The sequence below is a fragment of the Salvelinus sp. IW2-2015 genome, linkage group LG8 (genome assembly GCF_002910315.2).
Source record: "Salvelinus sp. IW2-2015 linkage group LG8, ASM291031v2, whole genome shotgun sequence".
Lineage (NCBI taxonomy): Eukaryota > Metazoa > Chordata > Actinopteri > Salmoniformes > Salmonidae > Salvelinus > Salvelinus sp. IW2-2015.
The window spans coordinates 345,385-365,888 of record NC_036848.1 but is presented as its reverse complement, the minus strand read 5'-3'; the positions used below and the strand labels follow the sequence as shown (position 1 = coordinate 365,888).

The following is a 20,504-nucleotide window of genomic DNA, read 5'->3' as shown; positions in this document are numbered from 1 at the left end:
TTGTCAAAGGAATCCACTTCCCCCCGATTCCATAAGCAGGCGGCGCACAATTGGAAGGTCCACCCGAAGCGTCGGTCCGGGTTTTTGTCGTTTAGTTTTCCGTAGGCTCTCATTGTTAATTTTGAAAATACAGGCGACGGGCAACATTACACGGGGCTAACCGCGAGCCTGCATCTCCTAACGATGTTAAATAAAGTTTCACACGGTCTGAGTTTGAGTTTTTGAAAAAGCCCGAGGAAAAACCGAAATCAATGGGTGTTGGGATTGGATGATTCTGGCTTCAGAAAATTTTGGATGGTGACGTAGGGTGATGGTGAGAGGAGGTATGATATAGGTGACCACCTGGAGGTGGCAACAGAGCGGAGGACGGTACGAGATAACAGAGACTGGATGGAGAAAGCGCCGATGGACGCAGATATGCCAAGGCATCCTGAGACCCTAATCTCGCGTGCGGGGCCGCCGCTTCCGTGTCCGATTTTATGTGGCCCTAGGGAAGAGGTTTGAGATGAATATAGGAGAGAAAGGGAGGAGTACTCAGAACAGAATAGGGTACGACAGTACTCCGGACATACACTTAGTTGGATCAGGACTCGCTGTTACAAAGCATGTCCATCCAGCAATCCCCTCGTAATCTATTCGAATAATCCGCTATACAGACATCAGCTCTGCGAACGACATAATGACAATCAGTCACTCAATCAATCAATCAATCCGTCAACTCTAGAAATCAAAAAACTCTTCGCTCAATCAATCAAAAACACAATAGTATCTCCCATTTTCAGGAGATTTCAAAAAATATAAGCAACAGGTAGAACTTAGTTTAACTTAGAAGCATAGTCAGTTAAGAACATAAATTTTCTATTATTCCCACAAATACGGCGCAAACTCCGGAACGACCGTGGCCAATTTACGTGCGCCGCCCAGGGACTCAGGGGAAGTGATGCCAGCCTGAATTTCGAATCAGCCGGACTCCTGTTATGCCGGCCTCTGGTCACTGAAGTGGGCAATATATTGAGGCACGTAGAACCCAGAGGCTTATTTAATCATTGTCTGGAAAATTGCACCACTACGGGATAGGCACGTGACGTGATGATGAACAGAAGTGTTATGTGATGACCAACTAATACATTTACGACTAGAAGGTATATAAAGTTTAACCTTAACAGTAAACAACGTACACTGAATGTTTTGTAGAGGATATGAGTCAAGCTAATTCTTGCCGTCTCTAACGTAGCTCCTCTGGCCTCTATCAGCGGAATCCAACCCACCAAACACTGTTCAGTCTTGTAAGCCACCGCTCGGTTGTGTTATGCCCACGTAGAACTTTTGACTTTGGTCCCTGAGAGCTCCAGAGAACCACTCGCTTTGACGTAGGGCTAGCCAGGACCGAACGGGCGCCGGTCCAACACAAGCGTTCCTTTCACCTTCCCCGTTAGGATACGGCACCACGAGGTCTACGCTAGGTTACACGGAATCGAGGCGACAGCGTAAGATGAAAGTGGTGCAGGGGTGGGAGTACAAGATAGTGGGAGAAGGTAAAAAGGGACATTCAAAAAGACCCAAAGTATGGACGAGAAAAAGATAGATACCAGTGAGGAAGACATCAAATAAACAAAGTAAGTGGAAGTTAAATGCACCTGGGGTCCGCCGGGGCGAGGCAAACTCCAGCCCGGAGTAAAGGGCGACCTCAGGGCGAGGGAACCAAGGGACCAGAGAAAACGGAAATGCGAGCGTAGACTTCAAAAGAATTGGGCCTAAAAAGATAAAGACCAAGGCAAGCAGGTAGGACGAAAAAGAAGGGGAGTAAACCACGACCGATGGGTGTACATGATGAGATGAGGACAGAGCTATTGGGCGAAAACGAAAATATCCGAGGGGTGTGGACTACAGGTCGGTAGCAGCCCGAAGACAAACGGATCATCCCCTATCTCAAAATATGTAGTCTATATCACAGTTACCTTGATAAAATAGTGTACGTGACACGAGGCGTCAAGGTTATTGGTGGGGGACCTCGAGCCGGGTGCCAGCTGGAGCCCTGCAAAATATAGTTAATGCCACCAGAGCGAAGCACGCCGCCCGTGTAAGGTACTTGGCCTGGGAAAATATGAGGAGAAGAGATAAAATAAATCCCCCCTATTGAAATAAGAGGAGGATAGGATGGGAAAAAGTTGATGGAGTCCCGTATGCCCTGAAAGAAAGAGGTTTGTATGAGAAAAGGTCAAATATGCAGGATAAAAAAAAGTGCGTGAGTATCCAAATGTTCTACGATACTATAAACCTGAAAAATGCCATCAGATCAGAGTTTAAAAAAAAAGCCCTACCCGTTCCATAACTTTCCAGCAGATTACCAGCAGGATTGCCATCAAAATCACACTTTAGACGATTAAGTCGTATGGGAAATAGTAAACATCCAGTTCACATTAGACTATGAACAAAATAACAAAAATATGTCATATCAGGACTGTCAGTACCATCGCAGATGACAAAGACCACACTCTAAATACTTAATAATATCACACAACACACAGAGTTTGAATTAATGGTAAGAGTCAATACCCTAATACACTCGTACCAAAAACATCCCGTAAGAAACTTCAGTTTGCCATAATGCCTGAACAGAATGGGCTACCTAGTAAACAGTTTCACCCTATTCTATTCGAGATAGGGAGACATACTTTGAGACTAATTCCATCGAAGAATTGTTAAGGCAGAACATAGTTACTGAGAAGAAAAGAAATTATGGATGTGAAATGCTGATTGTGTTATTATGCCCGTGGCATCAGCAGCCGTCCCAAGTTGGGCAATGAAAGAGAGTTATATTCAGCCCCACTAGAATGCCTGTACAAAACTAATCTCATAGAGATTAGATATGGCACCCCTGGTAATCGTTTATGAACGATGATGCAACGGGTTTGCGAGGGGTTTCCGAGCCACATGCGATCAAGCCCCCTCCAATCAATATGAATTGTGGACGATGAAGTGAGTGTGACCCAGTCCGCCGGACAGAGGCTGGTGAACACGATGTGTTGACGGTTGATCCCAGCCCAGATGCGCTGCCGCTGGCGCGCAAACAGGCGGTGCAGTGGGCAGTCCCACAAAGTGTGGATGAGATAGGGCATCCACCCGCCTCAGGGTCGTGGGCCTGGGAAGATTGAGCCATCTGCCCAATAGAACCCTGAAGCCATGTGATTGGGACACGTTAACGGATGCCTGGCCAGGGCCTAGGGGAATCAGATCGCGGCTAAGTTGACGTCACCCACACCCATACTGGCTGGAAAACGGCCGGACGGGAGGTCTGAGATGGGGGCTGTACGAATATAGTAGCCAACTACGACCCTAGGGCCGGACTGCTTACTGGAATAGAGGACCTTATAGTCATCCGAAGGCCGGTAGTGTGCAGTGACAAATCAGCCGCGTCGCATATTGACCTATGAATAAAGGACACATCCCCAACAGAGTATATACTCACCTATGATGGACGACACAATCACATGAGTTATCACTTCCCTTGCTGAAATATTGAGGGTTACAATGAGCCACATAGTTAGACCTGGAATATATGAAGTTATGATCACCCTATGCTGAATGTATGAGTATATATCCAAGTGGTATTCCATGAGGGAACCATAATAAGACTATATATTCACCTGTTCCTGAAATAATGACCTATACTATCATGGAGCATGCATAAATTCTTCCTTTTATTGAGGGTTCACTATGACCTATTATGTTGCAAATACGAAGTTGGTGTGCAAACCATAGTTTACTCGGCTGGTTATAACCATGAAAATGTGCGGAGCTGATGTTGGCAGCTCTCCTACTCAATACTCTGTAAACAGAGTGAATCTGTATCATCCCTTTATTAAATGAATATATTCAGTGAGCGCCTTCAGGTTATGTGAATAGACTCGTTCCAGTAGTTTGACCTTTATTTAAACTAGGCAAGTCATTAAGAACAAATTTCTATTTTCAATAGCCTAGGAACAGGGGTAAACTGCCTTGGCAGGGCACAGAACAACAATTTGTACCTTGTCAGCTCAGATTTACTGACCCAAGACAATCTAACCACTAGAGCTGCCCTGCCACCCGTTTACGGCATCTTCACAAGCGTCCTCTGCTGTTGTCTCTGGATTGATGCACTTTTCCTCCAAAAGGTAGCATTCACTCTAGGAACAGAACGCGTCTACCTTCCCTGATGGTTGTACACTGCGTGCTGGTTACACGTAATGCGTTCCATGGTGTTTACAATAACTTGTAACCTTCAGCATTGGAATTGCGAACCCAACTCGAGGTCGACAATTTTTTTTCTGATCTGGCTGCTGATTTCTTTTGATTGTCCATGATGTTCAGCCAAAAGACGCACTGTGCTTAGAGTAGCCTGAAATAACCCACTGTACACCATTGACTCCAAATTATGTCAATTAGCCTATCAGAACTCTAAAAGCCCATTTGACATCATTTCTGGAATGTTCCGAACTGTAAAGGCAACCAGCCCAACCTTACGTGATTGTAAACTTCTGACCCCACTGGAATTTGAGACATAAATAATCGTCTGTAAAAACAATTTTGAAAAAAAAAAAAAACAATGACTTGTGTCCATGCACAAATTCCTAACCACTTGCCAAAAACTATAGTTTAACAAAATTTGTGGAAATGGTTGAAAAACGAGTTTTAATGACTCCAACCTAGGTATGTAAACTTCACTTCAAACTGTATATATAAAATAATAAGCAACTCAGTTTCGAGATATTAACGTTATCATTAACAAGAAACACAAACAGAAAGCACATGGGAAAAGGAAGAGAAAAAAGACACAAAGCAGAACGTGCTCAGAAAAAGTAGTTCACACCCTGAGTCAATACTTTGTAGAAGCACCAATGCCATCGCGATTCCGTTAATTAAAGCTGTGATCTTTCTGGTGTTTCATGCGACTACACCGCGATGCGAGGGCATGCGCGCATGTTGATTTTGTCCACCCACACCAGACGCGATCAGGACACGCAGGTTGAAATATCAAAACAAACTCTGAACCAACTATATTAATTTGGGGACAGGTAGAAAAGCATTAAACATTGTATGTCTATTTAGCTAGCTAGCTTGCTGTTGCTAGCTAATTTGTCCTGGGATATAAACATTGGGTTGTTATTTTACCTGAAATGCACAAGGTCCTCTACTCCAACAATTAATCCACAGATAAAAAGGTAAACCTTGTTAGTTTCTAGTAATCTCTCCTCCTTCAGGCTTCTTCTTCTTCTTCGGACTTTATATGGCAGTTGGCAACCAACACTAAAGGTGCTTTACTACCACCAACTGGAATGGAGAGTGTACCTTAGTTCATCTTTCAATCACCCACGTGGGTATATGCTCCTAAAAACCAATGAGGATGTTGGAGAAATGGTACTTGCAGTGCGTCAAGCATCACAAATAGAAACAAGTTCTATTTTAGCACCTGGCTATGCAGACGCTCGTTGACGCAGGCGAGCAGTGTGGATGCAATGATTTAATAACATGTATGTGTAAATGTATTGTGCAACGCTCGCGCACTTAACGTGAGCTGTGTGGTTGGCATGTAAGATCTTTGCACACCTGGGTTGTACAATATTTGCACACTATTCTTTTTTAAATTCTTCAAGCTGGTTGTTGATCATTGCTAGACAGACATTTAAGTCTTGCCATAGATTTTCAAGACGATTTAAGTCAAAATTGTAACTAGGCCACTCAGGAACATTCAATGTTGTCTTGGTAAACAACGCCAGTGTATATTTGGCCTTGTGTTTTAGGTTATTGTCCTGCTGAAAGGTGAATTTGTCTCCCAGTGTCTGTTGGAAAGCAGACAACCAGGTTTGGCTCTAGGATTTTGCCTGTGCTTAGCTCTATTCTGTTTCTTTATTCATCCTGAAAAACTCCCTAGTCCTTACAAGCATACCCATAACGTAATGCAGCCACCACTATGCTTGAAAATATGAAGATTGGTACTCAGTGATGTGTTGTTGGTGTAGGATTTGCCCCAAACATAACGCTTTGTATTCAGGACAAAGTTTTTTTTWAAATTTTTAACACATTTTTACTTAAGTGCCTTATTGCAAACAGGATGCATGTTTTGGAATATTTTTATTCTTTAAAGGATTCCTTCCTTTCACTCGGTCAATTATGTTAGTATTGTGGAGTAACTACAATGTTGTTGATCCATCCTCAGTTTTCTCCTATCACAGCCATTAAACTCTGTAAATGTCACCATTGGCCTCATGGTGAAATCCCTTGAGCAGTTTCCTTCCTCTCCGGCAACTGAGTTAGGAAGGACGCCTGTATCTTTGTAGTGACTGGGTGTATTGATACATCATCCAAAGTGTAATTAACTTCACCATGCTCAAAAGGGATATGTTTTTTATTTTGAGCCATTTTACTAATAGGTGCCCTTCTTAGCGAGGCAGTGGAAAACCTCCCTGGTCTTTTTGGTTGAATTTGTGTTTGAAATTCATCGCTCAACTGAGGGACCTTACAGATAATTGTATGTGTGGGGTACAGAGATGAGGTAGTCATTCAAAAATCATGTTAAACACTATTATAGTACACAGAGTGAGTCCATGCAACTTATTATGTGACTTGTTAAGCACATTTTTAATCCTGAACTTATTTTGGCTTGATATAACAAAGGGGTTGAATACTAATTGGCTCAAGACATTTCAGCTTTTCATTTTTAATGAACTAGTAAACATTTCTAAAAACATAATTCCACTTTGACACGATGAGGTATTGTGTGTAGGCCAGTGACACAAAATCTCAATTTAAATACATTTTAAAATTCAGACTGTAACAACAACAAAATGTGGAGAAATGTAAAGGCGTGTGAGCAACTTTCCCTCTAAACTGGGACTGAAGAAATATCAGCCTTGCAGAGAGAAACACGACATTAAACTTCCTTCAACTTTCTAGAGTTATCCCCATTAGTTAAGACTATACATGTTCAGTCACCTCCTTGTCTGAAGGACAAGTGGATAAACAGGTTAATGTCAAGCCCTGCATGTTGATTTCAAAAGTCTCATGGAATGTAGGAAATTGAAAACCACACATTGGCTGCTACTGTGGTCTAAATGATAGAACAGCTATTTCCATGTTAAAATGTTATGGGATGCATTTTTCTCCCTTGTTTTTGATGGTAGGCCACTCTGGTAGGTCTACATTATAATCAAATGGACACAGTAGCCTACTTGACCACTGTTAAAACTGTAACTTAAAGTGGGTACAGCCTCAGTGTTCACAGTAAACGTGCGCAGGAAGTTGCACAGAATTTTCACAACGTTCAAGTTTGTGCTCAGCAGACCAGAAATGTGCTCAGTGATGATTTAAATTTATTAAGAGAAACATCAGTTGTGAATACTTTCCGAAGGCACATGAACTTTTTTGCATTTAGCAAGAAACACAAGAAGATTGGATAAACACAGTGGGGAAGGAGAAGCGAGAGACACACCGGTTTGAGAGGACAGGCACGAGGCAGAGACAGTTCCTCAGAAGGGAGGAGAAGACGGAGGGAGGCAAGGAGGACCAGGACCAGGCATACCCTTGTGGTGATAGCTTATCCAGCCAGCCACAGATGATGGGTTCAGTCTGCTCAGAGAGAGAGGTGTAGCTGGCGTAGGGGGATATCGTCTGGTCCTCATCCGGCTCCGAGGGGTACAGGTTGGGGGGTAAAGAGAGGCAGCGAGGGGGTGGTGCTGCTTCTCCTACTGTGCTGTAGCCCTGGGACTCACTGTGGAGGGCGTGGGACAGACGTTTGGCCCAGGAGAGTTTGGGTGTCCTGCAGTGTAAAAACAGTCTCTGTAACTGATTGATGTATTTGTAATAACCTTGACTCCAGCCGCTTTAGGTTTCTCTAGTGTGAGAATACGGCAGCAGGTACCAACATTGGATTGAAAAGATGGAGCGCAAATAACATTTTAAATCCACAGCAGATCATATTCTCTCTAGTCAGAGTTGTGTGAGAAGATGTTGAATTGGCAAGCCAGTAGCATTATCCACTCCTCTAGACACAATAATCTTACCCATGATCCTCTCCGTGTTTCTCTTCCTCTGCTCTTGTCATTCCTGCCTTTCCTTCACTGTTGGTCCTTTCCGCCTTTGAGAACACAACATGGATAACACATTCATCAATGTCAGGAGAGCCAAAGTGACCACAAACACAATATAACTCTGATGGGTTCTTGTAACCTGATAACAGACCCAGGTCCCAAATGGCCCCCTATTCTCTATATGGTGCACTACTAGGGCCCATAGTGCCATTTCAGACACCATTTGATGTTTCCTGGAATGCCTATAGGGTTCTGGTCTAAAGTAGTGCACTACATAGGGAATAGGGTGCCATTTGGTACGCATACTCAAGAGTCCCAGTCTCACCTCAGAGTGCTGCAGTGGTCGTCTGATCTGGAAGACCGTTTCACAGTAGGGACTGATCTCCTCCTCTGGGTCCTCCATGGGGACTGCGGTGGAGGAAGAAATGACATGGCATATTATAAGCTTTGTTATAAGATACTATAAAATAAAAAAAAGTTCATACATGCTTATAGTATAGAAAACAGTGTTGTGTAGAAAACCAGTACAGTCCCTCTCCTGAACACTAACTCACACCCCTCTGTAACTATGGAAACAAGTAGCCTACCTGCCCCCCAACTCTGCCTGACCCCCTGACCCTGCAGAGGCGGGGGATTGGTCCCAATTATTTACAGGCTCCTCTGTTTACACCTCTGGAGCGCTACAATTACATGCTACACACAGTGACCTCTGATTGGGACATTTGACCGCCCATTCACCACGCCCACCTGCATCTCCTCAGGGCATCTGTCCAATAGGCAGATGGGACCGGAACAAGTATAGAAGCACAGTTCAGCCTAGTGCTCAGTTTTCAGCAAGCAGTGGCAGAGTGAGGAGCATAAACCTCTGTCAGGCACATCAACAGCTGGGTCACAACCCATGGACCATTTGTCCTGCAGCCCTGGACTCTCCCAACACACCCTAGAGTTAGGACACCACTGACCAACAAAACCACTAAAACACTTCCACCTAGTCCACTTCCTGTTTGCAGTGTGTGTGTGTGTGTGCCAGTCTTTTGTGTGTGGCCATAAAAGTGTGACTTGTATCCCTGTCTCCTACTGYTCATTTCCGTCCTTTTACCGGGACGCCTTGACAGTTATATCTGCACCTCTATTGGAGACCACCATACTCTTTTTCAACCTGCTGTAAAGAATTTTAACTGGATTCTATAGTGTAAGCGAAAAGTAAAGTTTGAGCGATTGTCACGCCCTGGCCTTACTATTCTTTGTTTTCTTTATTATTTTAGTTAGGTCAGGGTGTGACATGGGGAATGTTTGTGTTTTGGGTGGTTATATGGTAAAGAGGGTGTTGGGTTTAGTGTATGGGTTTGTGTTGAGTGAATGTTTCTAGGTATGTCTATGGTTGAGTGTATGTTTCTAGGTATGTCTATGGTTGCCTGAGTGGTTCTCAATCAGAGACAGATGTCTTTCATTTGTCTCTGATTGGGAGCCATATTTAAGGCAGCCATGGGCATCATGCATTTGTGGGTAATTGTCTATGTGTAGTGTTTGTGTCAGCACTATTTTTCTATATAGCTTCACGGTCGTCTGTTTGTTATTTTGTTAGTTTGTGTATAGTGTTCGTTTCATGTTTTTCTCTCTTTTCTCTCTAATAAAAGAAGATGTATTTTTCACACGCTGCGCCTTGGTCCAATCTCTCACCGCAAGACGATCGTGACAGCGATGCGAAGTGTTAACAATTTCTTGAATGACCTTGATTTAAAAACAGGTCAAGGGTCATTTATAGGGCTAAAGGGTACACAGTTATAAGGTCTAACTAAACCATCTGTAAGGTTACTTTCAGAAAGTGATGGGTGCACTTACCGCCGTGGGACGATTCACAAGAGTTGTTACTTAAAGTGCTGCAGACACACAAAACAAAACATTAGATACACAAAACAATACTCTCTTTCGACATAGAACTATATTTCTACCATATAGGTATATGATATTAAAGTCAGACGTTGACCTACCTAATTCTTTCAGGAGTGGTGTGGATCTCTGGCCGTGGTGGTGTTTGAGGAGCGTTGCAGGGAATCCTTCCACTACTAGCTGCCGTGCCAGGTGAAGTGCCACAGTAGATCTCATTGGAGACCATCTCCATCGGGGAGCCAGGAGGGGAAGTGGCCAGAGAGGGGAATCCAGTGTTATCATAGGAGGATGAGGGAGGTGGGGTTGTCGTGCACTGGTCCTGGTTTTGTTCAGTCCTTCTACCAGATGACGGTGGTGTGGATGTAGGTCCCCTAAACATGGCTGGAGGGGTACCTCGGTTCAGCCGAGGGGGAACAGGGGGCTGGGGACCTCCAGAGTCTGAGGAGTTACTCAGCCTCCTCTCTCTCAGGCTTAGGCTGTGTCTCAGGGTAGGGGTAGGGTTAGGGGCAGGGTTAGGGATAGGGTTATGGGTAGGGTTAGGGGTAGGCCCCACCATCACTGTGTCAGTGTTAAATTCACCTGAAGCCAAACCTTCCAATATGGTAAAACAGAGAGATTCCTGAGATGGTTTCCTGGTTAGGGTTAGAACATGAGGATCTGGTGGTGTCGGTGGTATGGGACAGGATAGAAACCGGGCGGGTTCTGTTTTGTGTCTGTAAAACACCGTTCTAGGTTTTGGAACCGGTTTTATGACAACATTCCCATTGTACTGCTGCTGTTGTTCTGACCCGGAGTTCATCAACATGGATGGAATGTTAGGAACAGAACTATTCCGGAATGCTTCAAACGGAATGGCCCCTGAACCGCCCCCTTGGTCAGACCTCGGCCCTCCTGATTGGATGGGTGTGGAATTAATGTCAGACTCAGACTGACAACGGTCCAATAAGGGCTCCAAGGGCTCTGATGTCGACTGATTCGGATTGGTAGCCCTCTGAATGTGCTGGACCAGTCTCAGAATTCTCTTCCTGTGCCCGGTGGCAGTTACACCCAGCTGGATAAGAGCTCCATTGTCTAGGTGGCTGATGTCCCTGGCCAAGAGGAAGCCAGACTGGCGGAAGGTCTTCAGGTATCGCTCCAGGTGGATCGCAGCCAACAGGGTCTCAACGTCTGTGTTTCCATCTACTGTTGCCATAACAACGTACATACATGGGCTTGGAGGGGGCCTTCAGCTGCTGTGGGCAAGACGACGGCCATCATGGACCTACACAGGGAGACTCCACTCCATCTGAAATTAACACATTATTAAGAACTAGATGATAATATAATTCATGTTGAGTTACTGTTCCATCTGGTCCATTGTTCTGAAGTCATTAATTACTTTACATGTAAAAGGAATGTACGTGTTGGGGTCAATGAAGGGTAGATGGGAACTAGGAATATGGAAAATTACAGTGAGCAGAAGCTTCATATTCTGCTCCATGTTTCTGAGGAGAGAGGTGAAAGGAAATTGTTAGTCTCTGATACGGCAGGACAGCTGCAGAACTGGGGAGGAGTGCGTCTCGAGGTCAAATCAACAGATGAAGTGAGAAGAAACCTCTGGGGAGGGGGGCCAGAGAGGCCCACCACAATGTCTCTCCTACTGTAGTACTCTCCCACACATACAGTCCACAACGGTTACAGTAACAGGCAGGGCTGTGACTACACCAGGCGCGAGGAACCAACTCAATTCCTACCTAGCAACAGAGATGTATTGGTTGTCTAGATGTGTAAAGGAGTTGACTCCGCCCAGTAGAGGGTATAAATACATGCGCTTGTGTCATCATGTCTTTTGTCTTTGCAGCTGTATGAACCAGTGGGTGAATAAACTTGGTTTGAGCTTTTTCTAGTTCTCCGTTTGAGTTTTTACTCAGTTTGTTCATAACCTAACAATACTGAACATGTAACATGCAGAGTAACACAGTAAACATATAACTGAACTGCTATTAATAGCATGTAAACATCCAGCAGTGTGTGTATATATATATATATATATATAATAAATAATACTATACATGCCAGCCTGTATGTGCTACATTGATCACCATTTGGTTCATTGAACTACATGTATGACCACTTGGTAAGCAGAACCCCCCCCCCCCCACTAATAGCTGGCTAGAAATGGTTTAATAAAAACACTCATCATGAAACAGAGCTGTTTCTACTCTCGGATTTAAATGGCAGACCAACTGAAATGGATCACCATGACCTTTCCACAGCAGGTCACCAGCCATCTTCAGCCAGCCCATTAAAAATCACAGATTTCACAGAACAAAGTCTGATGTCATTGAACACACAAATGCCTTGATTGTTTCAGTTTAAGACGGGCTGTAAAAAGTTATGAGGTCTGAGGAGAGAAAGCAGGCGTGAAGGGAGAAGCAGGGGGATACGACACATCCAGACAGTGAAGGAAGAAGCAGGGGGATACGACGCCATCAGACTCCAGTGAAGGGAGAAGGCAGGGGATGACACCCAACTCAGACCAGTGAAGGGAGAAGCAGAGGGATACGACCATCAGACCAGTGAAGGAAGAAGCAGGGGGATACACGCCATCAGACCAGTGAAGGGAGAAGCAGGGGGATACGACGCCCCATCAGACCCAGTGAAGGGAGAAAGCACGGGGATACGACGACATCTCAGACCAGTGAAGGAGAAGCAGGGGATAAGACGCACATCAGACCCAGTGAAGGGAGAAGCAGGGGGATACGACCATCAGACCAGTGAAGGGAGAAGCAGGGGATACGACGCCAATCAGACCAGTGAAGGGAAGAAGCAGGGGGATACGACACCATCAGACCAGTGAGGAGAAGCAGGGGGATACGACACCATCAGACCAGTGAAGGGAGAAGCCAGGGGGATACGAACCATCAGACAGTGAAGGGAGAAGCAGGGGAACGCGACACCATCAGACCAGTGAAGGAAAGCAGGGGGATACGACACCATCAGACCAGTGAAGGGAGAAGCAGGGGATACGAACCATCAGACGCCAGTGAGGGCAGAGCGGGGACACACATCAGACAGTGAAGGAGAAGCAGGGGGATACGACACATCAGACCAGTGAAGGGAGAAGCAGGGGGATACGACCCATCAGACAGTGAAGGGAGAAGCAGGGGATACGACGCATCAGACGCAGTGAAGGGAGAAGCAGGGGGATACGACACCATCAGACCAGTGAAGGGAGAAGCAGGGGGATCACGACGCCATCAGCACAGTGAATGGAGAAGCAGGGGGATACGACCACATCAGACCAGTGAAGGGAGAGCAGGGAGTACGACCCATCAGACCAGTGAAGGAGAAGCAGGGGGATAACGACCGCAATCAGACCAGTGAACGGGAGAAGCAGGGGGATACGACACCATCAGACCAGTGAAGGGAGAAGCAGGGGATACGACACCATCAGACCAGTGAAGGGAGAAGCAGGGGATAACGAACCCATCAGACAAGTGAAGGAGAAGCAGGGGATACGACACCCATCAGACAGTGAAGGGAGAGAAGCAGGGGGATACGACACACTCAGACCAGTGAAAGGGAGAACGAGGGATAACCGCACCATCAGACCAGTGAAGGGAGAAGCAGGGGGATATCGACACCATCAGACCAGTGAAGGGAGAAGCAGGGGGATCGACGACCATCAGACCAGTGAAGGGAGAAGCAGGGGGATACGACCCATCAGACCAGTGAAGGGGAAGCAGGGATCCGACGCATCAGACCAGTGAAGGGAGAAGCAGGGGATACGACACATCCAGACCAGTGAAGGGAGAAGCAGGGGATACGACACCATCAGACCAAGTGAATGGAGAAGCAGGGGATACGACACCATCAGACCAGTGAAGGGAGAAGAGGGGGATACACACATCCAGCGTGGGAAGCAGAACGACACCATCAGACCAGTGAAAGGAAGAAGCAGGGGATACGACACCATCAGACCGAGTGAAGGGAGAAGCAGGGGGATACCGACACATCAGACCAGTGAAGGGAGAAGCAGGGGGAACAGACAGCACATGCAGACCATGAAGGGAGAAAGCAGGGAATCGACGCATCAGACCAGTGAAGGGAAGCAGGGGTACGACGCCATCAGACAGTGAAGGGAAAACAGGCGGATACGACGCACAAGACCAGTGAAGGAGAAGCAGGGGGATACGACGCCATCAGACCCAGTGAAGGAGAAGCCAGGGGGATACGACGCCATCAGACCAGTGAAGGGAGAAGCAGGGGATACGACGCCCAATCCAGACCAGTGAATGGAGAAAGCAGGGGGATATCGACCCTTCGACAGTGAGGAGAACAGGGATCGACACCATCAGCACACTGAATGGCAGAAGCAGGGGGATACGACACCATCAAGACCAAGGAAAGGGAAGAAGCAGGGGATTACGACACCATCACACAAGTGAAGGGAGAAGCAGGAAAACACCATCAGACAGTGAAGGAAGAGCGGGGGATACGACAACCAATCAGACCAGTGAGGGAGAGCAGGGGGAATACGACAATCCAGACCAGTGGAGGGCGGGGCGCAAATGGGGGGAGAAGCAGGGGGATACAACACCATCAGACAGTGAAGCGGAGAAGCCAGGGGGAATACGACACCATCAGACCAGTGAAGGGAGAAGCAGGGGATACGACGCATCAGAGACAGTGAAGGAAGAAGCAGGGATACGACACCATCAGACCCAGTGAAGGGAGAAGCAGGGGGATACGACACCATCAGGCCAGTGAAGGGAGAAGCAGGGGGATACGACACCATCGAACCAAGTGAAGGGAGACAGCAGGTGAACTATACGAACACCATCAGACCAGTGAAGGGAGAAGCATGGCCGGGATACGGACACCATCAGAACCAGTGAAGGGAGAAGCAGGGGATACCGACACCATCAGACCAGTGAAGGGAGAAGCAGGGGGATACGCCAACATAACCAGTGAAGGGAGAAGCAGGGGGATACGACACCATCAGACCAGTGAAGGGAGAAGCAGGGGGATACGACACCATCAGACCAGTGAAGGGAGAAGCATGCAAGAGGGTAATAGACAGAACACAGAGACATGAGAGAAAATCGAATGAGGTAACAAATGTGAAAACTGCAATTATTTGATGAATTCTGAATTCTATTGAAGGTGTGTACCATTTAATTGACGACAAGGCACCATTTTAAGTGTGTACTTATTCAACATGAATTCAATAATAAGTTGTACAAATGAATGGAGAAATAAAGAGTCTCCAGGGATACAACAGCCTGCAGCTAGGGAGAGGTATGTCAGGGTTGGGGGCACGGCTCTATGAAAGCCTCGATAGAAACACTTCCTGAAAAAGCTTGGAATGCGTTAAGTTTTAATGTCTACTTTTCCCTGGCTGGTGTGTGTGTTAGACCTGGTTTCAAATACTATTTGAAATCCTTCAWATACCTTGACCGTTTGCTCTAGCCTGCCTCGAGTGCCAGATGGGCAGGGTTTGCAGTTATGGGACTATTCTATTGGTTTATTACGCTAAACATGCTCAATCAAGCACAGATAAAGTATTTGCGATGATTTAAAATAGTATTTGAACCCAGGTTTGAAGTGGGTGTCCCTGTGGGTGACTCAGCTTGAGAACCCAGTCAGAACTAAAAGAGAATCTCAAGGCTGACTGGGGAAGTTTGCCAGCCTCGTGAGGGGGAGGCACACAGCACAACACGTCACACACAGTTTAGGACAGACAATTTTATTTTAATGAGGCCTTGGACAGATTAAGACAGATCCTTATTCAATTAGTTATGGGCACCAGATCAGAATGTAACGTCTTCCTACAGAGCTACAGTTGGCTGTAGGAACTCTTTCAACTAAAGTGTACGTTCTATTTTAACAAGTAGAGTYCAGTCCGATGGCAGCCATACTCGTATCATTTTACACTCTACTGAGCCAAGCCGTGCACGAGCAGAGCTGTACTCGGCTGGCCATGTTATGCACACAGTCAGGTTTGGGTTGACACAATAGTGTGAAAAAGGGTACTATCTAACCCTTGAACAGTAAGGAATGAGAACTAGTCCTCAGCCTGTAGGAAGGCAGCAGGGGAATGGGAGGAGAGCTGCTGAGTCACATCCTTCTCTTCCTCMGTCTCCACTCTGTAGGTTAACCTTTGCCTCCAGCCCACTGATACACACAGAGAAACACAGGACTCCGGTTGTGTGCTGAGAGCAGACCTGGGTTCAAATACTATTTGAAATCTTTTAACTACGTCGAGCATTTTCTCTAGCCTGCTTCGAGAACCAGATGGACAGAGTTTACAGTTTTGGGACTGTTTTCCTGGTCCATTTAGCCAGTCAATCTCAATAAAGCACAGATGAAGTATTTCAAATTATTAAAAAAAAYAAAATWGTACTTGAACCCAGGTCTGGTGCTGAGCGCAGAGAGGCAGGAAGCATATGAAGAGGACTGATAACGTGTGAACTGAGGGAGGGCGGGAGATGGGTGAGAGGATATTGTCGCTCCCATCTCACGTCCCACTGCAGAAGGCATTCTGATGAATACCTGGCCCGGGATGGAACGGCAAAATGCCGTCTGTTTCAGAACTGAAGTGGGCAACCCTGACAGCATTATTAACATACAGTAGATGCATCTATCAATTTCACCTGATGAAACTACTGTACCACATTAAAACTACCAACAACAACAACAAGGATGTGTACATACCAACGTAACACCAAGACTACAACTTCTGCTTTGGTCTGAATGCAAGTTATAACAGAGGAAGAGATGTGTTGACTGAACCAAGCTGTCTGTTTGAGCTGCTGGCGCACAGCTAGGACACCCATGCACACCCACAAGACATGCCACAAGAGGTCTCTTTACAGTCCCCAAGTCCACAACAGACTGTGGGGAGCACCACAGTACTACATAGAACTCTATTCCACATCAAGTAACTGATGCAAGTTGTAAGTTGTAAAAAAAAAGAGATAAAAATACACCTTATGGAACAGCGGGGACTGTGAAGAGACACACACATAGGCACATGTATACATACACACATGTACACATGGATTTAGTACTGTAGATATGTGGTAGTGGTGTAGTAGGGGCTTGAGGCACACAGTGTGTTGTGAAGTGTATTGTAATGTTTTTTAAAATTGTATAAAACTGCCTTCATTTGTGCTGGAACCCAGGAAGAGTAGCTGCTGTCTTGGCAGGAACTAATGGGGATCCATAATAAACCCAGGAAGAGTAGCTGCTGCCTTGGCAGGAACTAATGGGATCCATATAACCCAGAAGAGGAGCGCTGCTCGGCAGGACCTAATGGGATCATAATAAACCCAGGAGATAGCTGTGCCAATGCAGGAACTATGGGGTCCATAATGAACCCAGGAAGATTAGCTGCTGCTGTACAGGAACTAATGGGGATCCATAATGAACCCCAGGAAGAGTATTCTGCTTGCCATGGCGGAACTAATGGGATCCATTATAAACCCAGGAAGAGGAGCTGCTGCTTGGCAGGAACTAATGGGGATCCATAATAAACCCCAGGAAGAAGTAGCTGCTGCCTTGGCAGGAACTAATGGGGATCCTAATAAACCCCAGAAAGTAGCTGCTGCTTGGCAGGAACTATGGGGATCCATAATAAACCCCAGAAGAGTAGTGCTGGCCATGGCAGGAACTAATGGGGATCCATAATAAACCCCAGGAAGAGTAGCTGCTGCCTTGCAGGAACTAATGGGGATCCATAATAAACCCCAGAAGAGGTAGCTGCTGCCTTGGCAGGAACTAATGGGATCCATAATAAACCCCAGGAAGAGTAGCTGCTGCCTGGCAGGAACTAATGGGGATCCATAATAAACCCCAGGAAGAGTAGCTGCTGCCATGGCAGAACTAATGGGGACCTAATAAACCCAGAAGAGTAGCTGCTGCCTTGGCAGGAACAAATGGGATCCATAATAAACCCAGGAAGAGTAGCGCTCTCAGGAACTAATGGGGATCCATAATAAATACAGGATGTTGGTCTTCAGAGATGAGCAATGAAGTGAGCGTGTTCTCCTCCCCTCTACACAAGGCCAATGGCGTGTTCTTCTCCCTCTACACAAGGCCAATGGTGTGTCTCCTCCCTCTACACAAGACCAATGGTGTGTTCTCCTCCCTCTACACAAGACCAATGGTGTTGTTCCTCCCTCTACACAAGACCAATGGTGTGTCTCCTCCCTCTACACAAGACCAATGGTGTGTTCTCCTCCCTCTACACTAAAGGCCAATGGCGTGTCTCCTCCCTCTACACAAGACCAATGTGGTGTCTCCTCCCTCTACACAAGGCCAATGGCGTGTTCTCCTCCCTCTACACAAGACCAATGGTGTGTTCTCCTCCCTTCTACACAAAGACCAATGAGGGATTTTCGGGGGTGAAACTCCTACAGCACAATACACAAAGGTTTTTGTCTTGTCTTCCTCAGTGTTTGTATGACTTTCTACCAGTCTTAAAATCTAGTTTACCAAGCTACCAATTACTTCACACTGGAAGAAGTTCAGCTACACTAAAGAAACAGAACTAAAGTTACTTTGAAACAGTAGTTCACTACATCCAAACTACTTCGTGAAAAATATAAACATCTGAAATGTCAGAGACTACAAATTGCAAGTGAAGTAGGTGGCCAGTAGGTGTAGGTGGCAAGTAGTAGGCCAGACACCCCTAGTACCTAGGTGTTCTGGCTAGACTGCAAACTCTCCTTCCAGACTCATATCAAACATCTCCAATCCAAAATCAAATCAAGAATCGGCTTTCTATTCCGCAACAAAGCCTCCTTCACTCACGCCGCCAAAACTTACCCTAGTAAAACTGACTATCCTACCGATCCTCGACTTCGGCGATGTCATCTACAAAATAGCTTCCAACACTCTACTCAGCAAACTGGATGCAGTTTATCACAGTGCCATTCGTTTTGTTACTAAAGCACCTTATACGACCCACCACTGCGACCTGTATGCCCTAGTCGGCTGGCCCTCGCTACATGTTCGTCGTCAGACCCACTGGCTCCAGGTCATCTACAAGGCTATGCTAGGTAAAGTGCCGGCTTATCTCAGTTCACTGGTCACGATGGCTACACCCACCCGCAACACGCGCTCCAGCAGGTGTATCTCACTGATCATCCCTAAAGCTAAAACCTCATTTGGACGCCTTTCCTTCCAGTTCTCTGCTGCCTGCGACTGAACGAATTGCAAAAATCTCTGAAGTTGGAGACTTTTACTCCCTCAACAACTTTAAAAATCTGCTATCCGAGCAGCTAACCGATCGCTGCAGCTGTACATAGTCCATCTGTAAACTACCCACCCAATTTACCTACCTCACCCCCCATACTGCTTTTATTTATTTACTTTTCTGCTCTTTTGCACACCAGTATCTCTTCTTGCACATGTTCATCTTGATGATTTATCACTCCAGTGTTAATCTGCTAAATTGTAATTATTTTCGATTTATTGCCTACCTCATGCCTTTTGCACACATTGTATATAGATTCTCTTTTTTTCTACCATGTTATTGACTTGTTTATTGTTTTACTCCATGTGTAACTCTGTGTTGTCTGTTCACACTGCTATGCTTTATCTTGGCCAGGTCGCAGTTGCAAATGAGAACTTGTTCTCAACTAGCCTACCTGGTTAAATAAAGGTGAAAAAAAAAAAAAAAAAAAAAAGAACAGATCACTCTGTAGTCAGATGTTAACAAAAGTGTGTAACTTGGCCTATTAAGCAGAAAAACAGTTTTAAGTGAGAATTGGGCAAATAATAAGACAAATAAAGTAAATTCTTGGCTACTTCACTCATATTTCATTTTCTTTCTGCTAAAAAAAAAAGTTGTGTAGTTCCAGTAGTTAACTACACGGTAACAATTTAATGAACTACTCAAAACACTACCAAGATTTACATTTTAGTTCCACTACCACCAAGCTACTGCTACATTCATCTTAATTAGTAGTTGAACCACATGTAGTTTATTACTTCCAACACTGCTTCCTAGTCCCCTCCATGCAAGGCCAAAGTGGTGATGGCCGGGGAAGGGTTGTAGAATTACAGTACCAGTCAAAAGTTTGGACATACCTACTCATTCAAGGGTATCTCTTCATTGTTTTTTACTATTTTCTACATTGTACAACAATAGTGAAGACATCAAAACTATGAAATAACACATATGGAATCATGTAGTAACCCAAAAAAGTGTTAAAACAAATCAAAATATATTTAATATTTGAGATCTTCAAAGTAGCCACCCTTTGCCTTGAGACAGCTTTGCACACTCTTGACATTCTCTCAACCAGCTTTCATGAGGTAGTCACCTGGGAAATCATTTAAAATTAACAGGTGTACCTTGTTAAAAGTTAATTTGTGGAATTTCTTCCTTTTTATGTCGTTTGAGCCTATCAGTTGTGTTGTGACAAGGCAGGGGTGGTATAGCCCTATTTGGTAAAAGATCAAGTCCATATTATGGCAAGAACAGCTCAACTAATCAAAAGAAAGAGACATTCCATCATTACTTTAAGACTTGAAGGTCAGTCAATCTGAATCATA

At 45.4% G+C, this 20,504-nt stretch overlaps 1 pseudogene; it reads right to left on the bottom strand.

Annotated features, from left to right (window-relative positions):
• LOC111967067 (arf-GAP with Rho-GAP domain, ANK repeat and PH domain-containing protein 3-like) overlaps window positions 1–20,504 on the bottom strand; it is a 63,728-nt pseudogene that overhangs the window by 30,658 nt on the left and 12,566 nt on the right.